Genomic DNA, 15328 nt, shown 5'->3' with positions numbered 1-15328 from the left:
GCATCCTAACCCTCATGGCAGGCAGCTAAGCACGATTCCTGGAGCAGCTTGTCCACAACTTGCAGGCGCCTGGGTGGGCAAAGTGGATACCAGTGGTCTGTGCTGTGATCACTGGTCGCTATTTCTGACCACATAGGTCCAGGCCAAAAGGCAGTGTCACTGTTGTAGCACCTCCCCCCCCCCCCCCCATGCAAGTCCCTCTTCATCTGGCTTAAGTGACAGCCAGGAGATTTAAAGGGAACAGCGTCCTTATTTTTTTTAAACAGTGCTTGTTAGTGAGGCGCTAATAAGCAGACCAACGTACACATACTAGAGGTCCCAGAAAGAGAAGAGAGAAAAGGGAAGAGAGGATATCTGAAGAAATAATGGCTGAAAACGTGCCAAACTTGATGAAAAACATGAATATAAATATCCAACAAGTTCAACAATGTCCAAGGATGGTGAGCTGAAAGCCCCAAAAAAGAGAACATCCAGGAAGTAGCAATATAGCAGCAAATAATCACACACAAGGGATCCTTAATAGAACTATCAGTAGATTTCTCATCAGAAACTTTGGAGACCATAAAGCAGTGGGCTGATATAGTCAAAATGCTATAAGAAAAAACCCGTCAACCAAGAATTCTATATCTAGCAAAACTGCCCTTGGAAAGTAAGAGAGAAATTAAGATATCAAGATAAAAGCGAGGGAGTCTGTTACCAGTGGACCTGTTGTGCAAGAAATGCTCAAGAGAGTCCTGCAAGGTGAAATGAAAAGACATTTGAAGCCATAAGAGAAACTCAAATCTCCATGGAAAAATCACAAGTGTTAGTCACTCAGTCCTATCTGACTCCTTGTGACCCCACTGTCTGTGACCCCATTGTCTGTACTGGAGTGGATTGCCATTTCCTTCTCCAGGGGATTTTCCGGATCCAGGATTGAACCCAGGTCTCCTACATTGCAGGCAGACTGTTTACTGACTGAGCCAGCAGGGAAACCCATCAGATGGAAAAATCAAGAAGCCCCTCAGATGGAAAAACATTTATCTTTTTCTCTTCCTTGAGAGCTCTGGACCCCTTTCTCCTCCTTGAGGACCCTGGACCCCTTCCTCCTTGAGGGCCCCAGACTCCTTATCAACCTACCTAAGAATTAACTCTTATACAAGATGGAAAAATCAAGATCTCAACAAAGGTAAATACACGGATAATTACCAAAGCTAGTGTTATTGTAACAATGGTTTGCAACTGAACCTTTTGTTTTGTACATGACTTAAGAGTATTGCATTTTTAAAATATAATATTTTACATTTTGGGGCATATGATATAGACTGAGGTAATTTTATGATATCACCAAATGAAAGGGATGGGGGTGGAGCTGTAAAGGATTTGGGGTATGTTATTGAAGTTAGGCTGGAATAAACTCAAACTATACTGTTATAACTTTAGGATGTTAAAGGAAATCTTTGTGGTAATCACAAAGAAAATAGCTATAGAAGATACACAAAAGGAAATAAAGGAATTCAAACATTTCACTACAAAAACTCAACTGACACAGGGCCTTCCCTGGTGATCCAGAGGTTAAGACTGCACTATCACAAGGGGACCTAAGATCCTGCAAGCCACACAAGAGGCCAAAATAATAATAATTTTTAAAAATTGAATTAAAAATCAACTGAATACACCAAAAGAAGCCAGTAAGTAATGCAGGAGATGAATAATAATAATAAAAAAAGCTACAAGACATTTAGGAAACAAATAGCAAAATCACAGAAGTAAATCCTTACCAGTAATTATTTTAATTGTAAATAAACTCTTCTGTGGATCACAACAAACTGAAAAAATCTGAAAGAGATGGGAATATCAAATGACCTGACCTGCCTCTTGACAAATCTGTATGCAGGTCAGGAAGCAACAGTTAGAACTGGACATGCAACAACAGACTGGTTCCAAATAGGAAAAGGAGTACGTCAAGGCTGCATATTGTCACCCTGCTTATTTAACTTATATGCAGAGTACATCATGAGAAACACTGGGCTGGAGGAAGCACAATCTGGAATCAAGATTACCAGGAGAAATATCAATAATCTCAGATATGCAGATAACCTCACCCTTATGGCAGAAAGTGAAGAGAAGCTAAAGAGCCTCTTGATGAAAGTGAAAGAGGAGAGTGAAAAAGTTGTCTTAAAGCTCAACATTCAGAAAACTAAGATCATGGCATCCAGTCCCATCACTTCATGGCAAACAGATGGGGAAACAGTGGAAACAGTGGCAGACTCTATTTTGGGGGGCCCCAAAATCACTGCTGATGATGGCTGCAGCCATGAAATTAAAAGACACTTACTCCTTGGAAGAAAAGTTATGACCAACCTAGACAGCATATTCAAAAACAGAGACGTTACTTTGCCAACAAAGGTCCATCTAGTCAAGGCTATGGTTTTTCCAGTGCTCATGTATGGATGTGAGAGTTGGACTATAAAGAAAGCTGAGTGCTGAAGAACTGATGCTTTTGAACTGTGGTGTTGGAGAAGACTCTTGAGAGTCCCTTGGACAGCAAGGAGATCCAACCAGTCCATCCTAAAGGAAATCAGTCCTGAATATTCATTGGAAGGACTGATGCTGAAGCTGAAACTCCCATACTTTGGCCACCTGATGGGAAGAACTGACTCATTAGAAAAGACCCTGATGCTGGGAAAGATTGAAGGCAGGAGGAGAAGGGGACAACAGAGGATGAGAAGGTTGGATGACATCACTGACTCAATGGACATGAGTTTGAGTAAACTCTGGGAGTTGGTGATGGACAGGGAGGCCTGGCATGCTACCGTCCATGGGGTCGCAAAGAGTCGGACATGACTGAGCGACTGAACTGAACTGAAATAAACTCTTCAATCAAAAGACAGAGATTGGCAGAATTGATGAAAACACAGAATATGACTACATCTACAAGAGACCCATTTTAGATCCAAAGACATAAACAGAATGAAAGTAAAAGGATGGAAAAAGTTATTTCATGCAAACAGCCACCAAAAGAGAACATGAGTAGATGTATGAGGTACTCAGAGTAGTCAAATTCTTAGAGACAAAAGTAGTCTGGTGGTTCCCAGGGGCTGGAAGAGAAGGGAAGGGGGAATCATTGTTTAGTAGGAATACAACTTTAGTTTTATAAGATGCAAAATGTTACAGAGAAGGATGGTGGTGATGGATGCACAATGTTATGAATGCATTTAACTATCACTGAACTTAAAACTGGGTAAGATGGGACTTCCCTGGTGGCACAGTGGATGAGAATCTGTCTGCCAATGCAGGGGACATGGGTTCAATCCCTGGTCCAGGAAGATTCCACATGCAGTGGAGTAACTAAACCCGTGGGCCACAACTACCAAGCCCATGTGCTGTAACCACTGAAGCCCACGTGCCTCAAACCTGTGTTCTGCAACAAGAGAAGTCACAGCAACAAGAAGCCCACAAACAGCAACCAGAGGGTAACCCTTGCTCACTGCAACTAGAGAAAAGCCTGCACAGCAATGAAGCCCCAGCACAGCAAAAATAAAAATAAATAAATGAATAAATAAAATTATAAAAAGAATGGGTAAGGTGGTAAATTGTATACTATATGTACTTTACACACATACACACAACTGTAAAAAAGAGAAGCTACACAGAATAGCATAACTATGTAAAAACAAACAAAAATAACCCTTAGCAATTTCTTAAGCCTCCTATATGCCAACGTGTCCACAGAGCACAGCAGAAGGAGCAGTGACTTTGGGGTCAGATGGGCCTGGTTTGAAATCTGAAAATCCTGCTCTACTATATAGTCACAGCTATGATTTTTCCAATAGTCATGTACAGATGTGAGAGTTGGACCATAAAGAAGGCTGAAGAATTGATGCTTTCAAACTGTGCTGTGGCAGAAGACTCTTGAGAGTCCCTTGGACTGCAAGGAGATCAAACCAGTCAATCCTAAAGGAAATCAATCCTGAATATTCATTGGAAGAAGTGATGCTGAGGCTTCAATACTTTGGGCACCTGATGTGGAGAGCAATTCACTGGAAAAGACCCTGATGCTGGAAAGATTGAAGGCAGGAGGAGAAGGGGGCGACAGAGGATGAGATGATTGGATGGCAGCATCTACTCAATGGACATGAGTTTGAGCAAGCTCGGGGAGACAGTGAAGGACAGTCCACGGGATCACAAAGAGTCAGACGTGACTGAGCAACTGAACAACTATATTAACACCTCAGGTTAAAGCGTCTGCCTGCAATGCAGGAGACCTGGGTTCAGTCCCTGGGTCAGGAAGATCCCCTGGAGAAGGAAATGGCAACCCACTCCAGTATTCTTGCCTGGAGCATCCCATGGATGGAGGAGCCTGGTGGGCTACAGTCCACGGGGTCACAAAGAGTCAGACATGACTGAGTGACTTCACTCACTTCTCCTGTATAAAACTGAGCAGAAGAGAGCATGTTTTTTCAGCTTTGAAGGTACTCTACTGCCTGGAGAAAGTTACTTAATCTCTCTGCATCTCAATTTCACCCTTAACATATGGGATATAATATCAGTCTCACAGTTTAGCCATGAGAAGTAAAGATAAGGTGGTTAAATGTAAGTTCTTGTTCCCTTTAAACACAAGGCTGTTAGGATGCCCATGTATGAATCTATCAGACAAGCTCAGCATCAGCAGAGATACATATAAGGCCATGGCTTTCTGTGGGCACTTTTTGCAAGAACCGTTGAGCTCTTATGATATGAGATATTAAAAAATCAAATATATTAAGCTGGCCTATAGCTTGATACTAGGGATATTCACTGGTTCACAATAAATAAAGAGGAAGAAGGAGTTACACAATGCATCTCTGTTCTAATTACTCAATCACTACTCAACTGAAACCTTGCTTCATAAGAGATTAGCCACAGCCTCTGGGAGCAATAAACATCCTGCATTGCAAACCCCATTTTGCCATCTCACAGAACCTCCATAAATCTCAGTTGCAAGTGAAGGTATCTCTTATTTTATCTATATAGCAACTATTTCAAGATCATTTTTATAACAGTCATCACTATTAGTCCTTTGGCCAACTCTCCCAGTCAGGGAAAGAAGACATTAATATGCAATGCTGGTATTTCTATTTTGCATTTAGGGCCTCCCCGGTGGTTCAGTACTAAAGAGTCCGTCTGCCAATGCAGGAGATATCCATTCAGTCCCTGGGTGGAGAAGATCTCCTGGAGAAGGAAACAAAAACCCAGTCCAGTATTCTTGCCTGGAGAATTCCATGGACAGAGGAGCCTGGCAGGCTACAGTCCATGAAGTCCTAAAGAGTCGGACATGACTTAGCAACTGAACAATGAACAGCAACCTCTGCAGAGAGTATTAGATAAGCAGTGATGAATTCCCATTCCATGTCTCCCCTTTTCTAAACAAACCCAGATTATCTGTCTACCACACCTCCAACCACATTAACCCCAGACAGGGTTTCTTCAGATGAAACACAACACAATTCTGCTCTGTTCATATTCAGTCATTTTCCTGAGCCTGTGCCTGGCTCATCCTAACCGTTCCCCGTCTTCTCAGCGTGTCATGACAGGCTCTCAGCAAGAGTGTACTGCAGGGTCTCTTCCCTTATGTCCTGATTCTTATTACTTCCACTGATGGAGTGACTTTCCAGGTCTGGGAGCACTTTCATATGTGTGTGACAAGTTCCCGCAGCCTTCCTGGAGCAGGACGATGCCTCTCACTGCCTGGCTCAGAACCAGTTATTCTGTTCATCTGTGGCATGCCCTTGTGATGTGTTGTATTTATTCTGCCTGCACACATTCCTGCCTTCCTAGAGGAAGACGTGAATAAACCACTCGGCCTTTCCCCGCAAGAAAGTAATTTTTTCACCTTAGGTGGGCCATCTGTTTCTCTGAACACAGCTCTGCTTTGACTTGATTTGAATACATCTTGTCCCAGGCGTTTTGCCAGCTGTACCAAAAGAAAAAAAAAAAAAAAGCTGTAGGCTCCAGGAAATGGAGCAACTAAAAGTGGTTTCCCTGTAATGTCAGGTCACTCTTTCTTTCTGAAATGCAACTTATGGAATTAACCTAAAGGAAATTGTGCATCACTCTCCATAGGGGTGGTTTGTAGAGTGGCAGGAGGCCCTGATAACAACCAACCATGAATTTCCTAAGTCTCAGTCTCACTGAGGTATGTCACTAGATTTAGCACTGTCCCTACAAATTGAGAGGAAAACTGGGTGCTTGCACTGGACCCCAAACAGAGGCCCCCTAAGCTAAAGGTTCTCCTCAACACCAGATGCAGACCCAGTCCACACATGCAGTTTCAGTATTCATTTCTCAGTCTCACTCAAATGGCTGCTCCTTTCCTTTTTTTTTTTTTGTATTTAACTTTTTACTTTATATTGGAGTATAGCCAATTAACAATGTTGTGATAGCTTCAGGTGGACAGCAAAGGAACTCATCAAATGGCTGATTCTGGTGCTCAGGTGTGTTACGAAAATTTTCCTTAAACCATTTGGAATTAAAGATCTCTTCCTAAGTGCCCAAGCTATTGGGGAAAAAGTATTACCCAGAGCAGAGTGTCAAAATATTCAGGCTGCATAGCAAAAGAAATACTCAAGAAAATGAAATGACATCCTATATAACGGGAAAAATATTTACAAATCTTATGTCTAGTAGGGGGTTGATAGCTAAAATATATAAAGAATTTATTCTAAAATCCTATAGGAAATCATCCCTGAATATTCATTGGAAGGACTGATGCTGAAGCTGAAGCTCTAATGCTTTGGCCACCTGATTCAAAGAGATGACTCACTGGAAAAGACCCCAATGCTGGGAAAGATTGAGGGCAGGAGGAGAAGGAGGGAACAGAGAATGAGATGGCTGGATGGCATCACCGACTCAGTGGACATGAGTTTGCGCAAACTCCAGGACACAGCAAAGGACAGGGAAGCCTGGGGTGCTGTAGTCCATGGGGTCACAAAGAGTCAGACATGACTTAGTGACTGAACAACAATAAAGAATTCATACAACTAAATAGCCAACAAACAAACAAACAAACAATCCAATTTTAAAATGGGCCAATTCTACTTTTGGTTTATTTAAAATGGACCTACCATATGATCCAGCAGTTTTACTTCTGAGAATATAACGGAAGGAAATGAAAACACTACATTGAAGAGATACCCATGTTCATAGCAGCACTGTTCACAACAGCCAAAACATGGAAACAACTGAAGTGAACACTGATAAATAAATGGGTAAAGAAGCTGCGGTATATATATATATATATATACACACACACACACACACACACACAATGGAATATTCAGCCATAAGAAAGAAGGAAATTCTGCCATTTGCAAGATGTGAATAGAACTTGAGGGCATTATGCTAAGTGAAATAAGTCAGACACAGAAAGACAAATACTGTATGCCCTCAATTACATGGGGAATCTTGAAGAGAAAAACTGCATTAAAAAAGAGATCAGATGTGTGGTTACCAAAGGCAAGGCGTGAGAAGAAGACGGGGCCTTGAGCTACTCAGAAGGGACAAGACCATGGCTGATATCCAGCCCTATGCACTGGCACAGTGTTCCTGCAGGTTAACACACAGAACCACGGCCCTGAGGGCTGATAAACAGCTGAGGTTAGACCACGTATCACTGGATGACCATCTAAGGCCACCCTGCAGGTGGTAATGGACTTGGGATACTGGTCCATGAGCCAAGCAGCTCAAGGTTGGTAGCTGCATGGACACAGACCCTGTGGGCCCTCAGGAGGGGCCCGGGTGGGCAGGAGGCCAGCGGGGGACACCACTGCAGGTGGGGACGGAAGCAAAGGGGCTCCAGGTACAGGCTCCATGAGCTGTAATTTTTTTAAAAGATTTTTTTGATGTGGACCATTTTAAAAGTCTTCACTGAATTTTTTACAATATTGTTTCTGTTTTATGGTTTGGTTTTCTTGGCCAAGAGACATGTGGGATCTTAGCTTCCTGACCAGCGGGTCAAACCTGCACCCTCTGCTTTGAAAAGTGAAGTTTTGACCACTGGACCACCAGGGAAGTCCCCACCCAGAAATTTCTAAACATCAATAAGAGACTTAGAAATAATTCGAATGATTTGGTGGCCATTTTGTCTTATATCACAGCATAAGTAGCTTCAGGATGAGTTTAGTTTAGAGAATACACAGGGAAAATTTAATGTTTTTACTTATCTAATGATTTACTGAAGTACATTTGTTTATAAAATGCATTTTGCCATATAAGCGGTTAAATGCTCTGCACATCATTGCTAGACTGGGCAGCAGTAAGCTGGGGGATAGCGGCTCAGCCGGTGGAGCCTGTAAAGGCTTCACTGAACCCCTGCTTCCCACCATCCTGGAATGACCAGACTTGGGCAGATACGGGTTTCGTTTGATTGACAAGTGAAATGTCATTTTCCATCTGTGGCTGAGGACTGGGCCCACCGCACCCAATCAGGAGTTCCCAGCCACTGCTGCTCTCCTGAACCTTCCGAAGGGTCTGACCTGCTGTGCAAGTACAGACTCTGCGAAGGAAATGCCGGGTTAGGTTTCTAGTGACTTCGCCAAGACACAGAGGGCCAGGAGTTCTGTTTAACACATAGCTAGTGAGCATCTAAATCAGGCCAGGCAGAGTCTGGGCACTAAGGATGCACAACATCAGAAAGGACAAAAAACCCTACACCCGGGAGCCAATGAGGAATTGTAGGTGGTCATTATTCAAAGGCCAAGGACGGATAGACTGAGCCCAGGAGAAGCCTCTGACCTCAAGCCAGCACCCTCTGCTCTGTCCTCCTCGGGCTGGAATATGAGAACACAGTGATCAATTCCGCAGAACGGTGGGGCTGATCTACCCTGAGACGGGTAAGCATCGTAAGGACAGGCTCCAGGAAAGAACTCCTGCCGTACGTTGACTGCTCCTTTGCCACAATTTAGTATCTAAAATTCTGCCATTCAAAACGCATTTTCCAACAGCTGTTCCTTAGAATCTCATCATTCAAGATTCCTAGCTAAAAATATTTTTTCAGCTGTTAAACAAATTTGGCAAACACTTGAGCTCTTGGTGAGTCACAATGAACTGGCATACTAATCTGTAGGACCTCCGTTGATTTTGGGTTCAAAATTTGGGCATCTCTGTTTTTCTAATTATTTGTTTAAGCCTCCATCCCTCCACATTGTAGGTAATTCAGTATCTCTCTCTCAGGGACTCTCTATTCCCCAAATTGTTCACAACCTGGGAATTTACTTAGTCCACAGGGAGCAGTCTTGTTTCAAAGTTCCAGAGAGAAAAAACTGATCTGCCCATTAGAAGTTCTGATTTTACAAAACAATGTGGAATTGCCACAAAAGAGACATATGGATCAATGGAACAGAATATAGAGCCCAGAAATAAACCCACACAACTATGTTCAATTTATCTTTGACAAAGGAGGCAAGAATATACAATGGAGAAAAGACAGTCTCTTCAGCAAGCTCTGCTGGGAGAGCACTTAATCAATGAAGTCAGAACACACTTTCACACCCTAAACAAAAATAAACTCAAAATGGCTTAAAGACTTAAAAGATAGGACACCATAAAATTCCTAGAAGAGAACACAGGCAAAACATTCTCTGAGATAAACCATACCAATGTTTTCTTAGGACAGTCTCCCAAGGCAACAGAAATGAAAGCAAAAATAAACAAATGGGACCTAAACAAACTTACAAGTTCTTGCATGGCAAAGGAAACCATAAACAAAACAAAGAGATAACCTACCAACAGTAGAAAATATTTACAAACAATGTGACCAACAAGGAATTAATTTCCAAAATACACAAACAGGTCATAAAACTCAATACTAAAAAATACAAACAACCCAATCAAAGAAAAAAATGGGTGGAAGACCTAATATAGACCTTTCTCCAAAGAAGACACATAGAGAGCCAACAGGGACATGAAAAGATGCTTAACAACACTAACTGGGAGAGAAATGCAAATTGAAACTACAGTGAGGTATCACCTCACGCTGGTCACGTATCCCTATGCCTGATTCATGTTGACATATGGCAGAAACCAATACAATATTGTAAAGCAATTATCCTTCAATTAAAAATAAATAAATTTAAAAAGAAGTTTACAAATAGGGCTTCACTGCGCTCAGTAGTGAAGAATCAGCCTGCCAATGCAGGAGACACAAATTCAATCCCTGGCCTGGGAAGATACCACATGCCTCAGAGCAATTAAGCCTGTGTGCCACGACTATTGTTCAATAAAATACATTAAAAAAGAAAGAAAGAAAACAAACTTATGGTTTCTAAGTGGGGGCATAAATTAGGGATGTGGAACTAACACATGCAAACTACTATATATAAAATAAACAAGGTCCTACTGCCCAGCATAGGGAACCATGTTTAATATCTTGTAATAAACCATGATGGAAAAGGATACAAAACACACAGACACAGAACATATCGGAATCACTTCACTGTATGCCAGAAACTCACACAGCCTTGTAAATCAACTATATTTCAATTCTTAAACTAGTTCTGATTCTAATTCATTCTGCGTGGTGTCAGTGTTGAGAACTGGTTCTGTTGGGCTGAAAGGCTGTCCTTTCTGCTTCAGAACCTCACGCAGGCAGCAGGGTGGCTCTGAGGCCACAGGCTCCCAAGTCAACACTTACTGGATTTGCACTCACACAGCCAGCCACTGTTCCACAAACACGGCTGCTTTGCCAAGGTGCCCGGCTGTAACTGGGTTTCTAACCACAGCTGCACACTGTATCTAGAACACGCTATCCCCCACAAACCTCTAGGCTCTGGTCTGGAGCCCAAGTCCCTGACCAAGACTCCCTCTTTTATCTTGGGGGAACTTTTACATTTTCTTGCTAACAGTGCCAGGGCCATCTCAGTTCTTAGGAAGCTGAATCTCAGAAGGGAAGGGGAGAGGGCCTTGATTCCTCTCCTGGAAGACTCTTGGTAAGTTCAATTTGGCACATGGCAGGGGATACTGAGAACAATCTTTGTAAATCTTCCTTCACCAGAGACATGAATATCAACTCACTTGTATTGTCATCATCAACAGTATTCAGGGAATAACCCAAGAAGATCCAGAGGGCCAATGTCTTGCTGCTACTCCAGCCAAAAACAAATTAAAACAAACAAATATATATTTTTGTGAAAGAGAGATAGAAGAAAATATTTTCCCCTGCTATAATTTTACATATTAAAGAGGGAGGGTCTCTCTATAGAAGCCCCTGTTAAATGGATCATAAGGTGTGTTCTGCTTCAGAGAGAATCAAGATCCCAAGAATTCTCTCCTGAATTTCTTCCACTGAATTAAAGCCCTAACCACCCCTCCCACCCCCTATCCCCTCCTCCCCCATGAGCTTCTTGGAAGCCAGTCCTCACCTCTTAGTGAATCAAACTCCTAGTGGAGAAATCTCCAAAACTTTTAGGTCAGGGGGAAAAATTCCAGCATTTGCCAATATGGTTTGGACTCATTAATTTTCTGACCCTAAAAAGGCTATCATTTCTATGAAACAAATGGAACTTGTATGATGGTCTTAAATCCCTCATTCTGATACTTGAACACTATTTTCTGAAATACTTTACATCGAGGAACTTAAGACACAAATTAAAACATAGCATACACTGCTAGAGAGCTCTCTTGATGTGGGATATTTTATACTTCAGCTCTGCTGGTCCAATCAATACAAATCACTTGGATTCTGTGGGAAAACTCAGTAAAGGTTCTATAAAATGGTCACAATGTGGGGACAATTTTTGCTAATTCATTCCCAAAGGAGCTCTCTTTGGAATACCAGTAATAAAGGCAAAGGCTGACTTGCCATTGATAGAACACTGTGTTACAGAAAGGCTTTTGGGTAGAATTGTTATTGTGTTTTAGATTAATTTTAGTGAACGTATAACTGGCTTCCTTAGTGGCTCAGACAGTAAAGAATCTGCCTGCAAGGCAGGAGACCTGGGTTCGATCCCTGGGTCAGGAAGATCCCCTGAAAAAGGAAATGGCAACCCATTCCAGTATCCTTGCCTGGAGAACTCCATAGACAGAGGAGCCTGGCCAGCTATAGTCCATGGAGTTGCAAAGAGTCGGTCATAACTGAGTGATTAACACACACAGTGAACATATTTGCCTTCAACTCTAATGCATGCCCATATCCTATGAAACAGTAAGTAATTTAACTTTTTTGGCTGCTCCGCATAGCTTATAGATCTTAGTTCCCTGAGCAGGGATCAAATCTGGGTCCCAGAAGTGAAAGCACTGAGTCCGAATCACTGGACCGCCAGGGAATTCCCAGTAAGTGATGTTTTAATAGGATTATAATATATGTAACACATATCATGTACTTAGAGGTGAAATATCCAGGAAAAATATTTCCAAAGCTTATTATTTCTTGGGATTTCCTGTGTCCTACTTGATATGTCTATTCACAAAGGGAACTGCTTTTAGTTATCTAAGACCCTATTGTATTTATTACTTCAACTTGCAAGTTTTATTTGGATTTCCAAATGTGTAAACTTCAACATGTTTTATTAGTGAGGTTACAGCAATAAAGGAACAATTTTGAGGCTCATTTAACACCTGTAAATTTCCCTGTTTGCAATGTAAAAGAAATGGCCTCAGCAGACCACATGTCTGCTCATATTTCAAAGAATATGAAATCTAAACACATTTTAAGTTGCTCTATATTGAGAGCTCTCTTCTTCCATAAAACACTTATGGGCTCATTGTTTATATTTTTATAAAAATGATACCTGACTCTGAACAGATTTATTATATGAAAATTATTTTTTCAAATAGCTATATTTGAGAAGCCATATAAAAGTTAGCTGATTATAAATCAACAATTACAATCAACCTGAAAAATGTTAAAAAGACATTGATCAAAATATTTGAAAATGTACGTGTATACAAAGCCTGCACACAAATGTTTATAGCACTTTTATCTATAATTGCAAAACTGTAAGTAACAAAGGTATTCTTCAACAGGTGAAAAGATGAACAAACCATGATACATCACTATCACAGAAAATTATTTGGTGATAAAGAGAAATAAGCTAAGAAAGCTTAAGAATACATGAATGACTCAAATACAGACTGCTAAGTGAAAGAAGCCAGTCTATACAGATTACATACTCTAGGGTTCCAATTATACGACAGTGAGGAAAACATAAAACTGTAGAAATGGTGAAAAGATCAGTAATTGTCAGAGTTCCAGGAAGAATAGGTGAAGTCCAGGAAAAACAGTGACAGACTTTATTTTCTTGGGCTCCAAAATCACTGCAGATGGTAACTGGAGCCATGAAATTAAAAGACGCTAGATCCTTGGAAGAAAAGCTACGACAAACCTAGACAGCATATTAAAAAGCAGAGACATTACTTTGCCAACAAAGGTCCATCTAGTCAAAGCTATGGTTTTTCAGCAGTCATGTATGGATGTGAGAGTTGGACCAAAAAAAGGCTGAGCACCAAAAAACTGATGCTTTTGAACTGTGGTGCAGGAGGAAACTCTTGAGAGTCCCTTAGATAGCAAGGAGATCAAACTAGTCAATCCTAAAGGAAATCAATCCTGACTATTCATTCAGAGGGATTGATGTTGATGCTGAAACTCCAATACTTTGGCCACCTGATGCGAAGAGCTGACTCATTGGAAAAGACCCTGATGCTGGGAAGGATTGAAGGCAAGAGAAGCGACGACAGAGGATGAGATGGTTGGATGGCATCATCTACTCAATGGACATGAGTTTGAGCAAGCTAGGGGAGATGGTGAAGGACAGGGAAGTCTGGCGTGCTGCAGTTCATAGGGTCACAAACAGTTGGACGCGATTTAGCGACTGAACAAGAAGGAGATATTTTAGGGCAATGAGCCTATTCTGTATTATAATGTAATAGGGGATAGTGAATAGTATGTGTTCGTCAAAACCCACTGACCTTTACAGTATGAAGACTGATCCTTAATGCATGCAAGTTTAAAAAGTATATTTAAGAGTTGGGGTATCACAGGATGGAAAGTAGAATGTGACATAACAAGCTAATTATATGACAACTGTACAAAACAACCTTTCTAGAGGGTGGGATGAAGAGAAAGGTGATGACCTGAGCAACTTTGGAAATAGACCCTATAAAACTGAGCGCAAAAGGCACTGCATGTAAGCCCTGTGGCCCTAGCGGGTTGCTGTTTCCAACTGCACTGTAATTTCAGGCTCACTCTCATTCCACTCCTCCTCCTACCAAGGCAACAGGCTAACAGCACAATCTTCTCTTCTTTCCGGTCTCAGTTCCACTGCTCACCAGCTGGGTGAGCTTGGTCTCGCTGCCTGACCTTTTGGAGGCCCAGTTCCCCACCTGAAAAAGTGCCTCAGGAAGGAATGTTGCTTGGGTGAAATAAGCCAAGATTTCTAAAGTGTTTGGCGAACTTGGCAATGTCATTTTTATCACTAATGTTGATATAGGTATTGTCCTCATTACCAACTGACCAGGGGCTTGTAGAGGCTTCAGCATCCACTTGGGCTGTACAGAGAACACCCGTTGGCAACTTAACCTTTTCTCATTCTCGGTTTGATAAGTAGGTTGTGTCCAACAAACCACACAATTATTGTTGGGATCTGGACTATGATTCCATTTACTGTCAGACCAAGGCCTCTTTTAGACTGCCAGGAAACCAAAGGGCTCATTTTCAAGTTTCCTTCTTTCTTGGCCTCTTTTCCTGCCAGAGTTTATTTCCACGTGAACATGATCATTCATTCTAAATATTCCATGGGCTCCTAAAACTGGCCAGTTCTCCTCGATTCACTTCTCTCCTGAGGTCCATTTTTCTGACTTGATTTCTATGATACTTAAAGATCAGTTTTTGTCACAAGATAAAAGACTGCAGTGTCTGAGAAGTGTAATTGATTATTTACCAGCAGGTTTAGCTCCATGTATCAAGACTGACTGACCTCTTAAAATTTGTACATAGTCACCAAACAATTCAAAGAAATTTCTCAGTTCTGCTTTCTTCTCACTCTTTAGAGTCAGGTTGTTGGTCCTAGATTGCATTTGGTATTTAAAAAGACAAGCTTTACACTAGAAGATCAATATATCTAAAATAAAAACAAGGGTTTGGGAATAATTTTTATTGTTGGGGGTGGAGGGGGTCAAGCTAACAAAAGCTTGTTGTTGGCATTCCATGTCTGAGCTGAAGATTATACAGAGGTAAATATCAGTGGCAGATTCCTGTTGAAATGAGTTATCTGTTCTTTTAAATCTCTAAATAGCCACCAAAGAAAAGAAAGGTTAAACCTTAATCTGTCTACTAGGCTATTTATTGTTCATAGCTGTCAATGATGCCTATAAA

This window comes from Capricornis sumatraensis, chromosome 6, assembly GCF_032405125.1.
Source record: "Capricornis sumatraensis isolate serow.1 chromosome 6, serow.2, whole genome shotgun sequence".
NCBI classification, from domain to species: Eukaryota; Metazoa; Chordata; class Mammalia; order Artiodactyla; family Bovidae; genus Capricornis; species Capricornis sumatraensis.
This window is presented reverse-complemented; position numbering follows the sequence as displayed.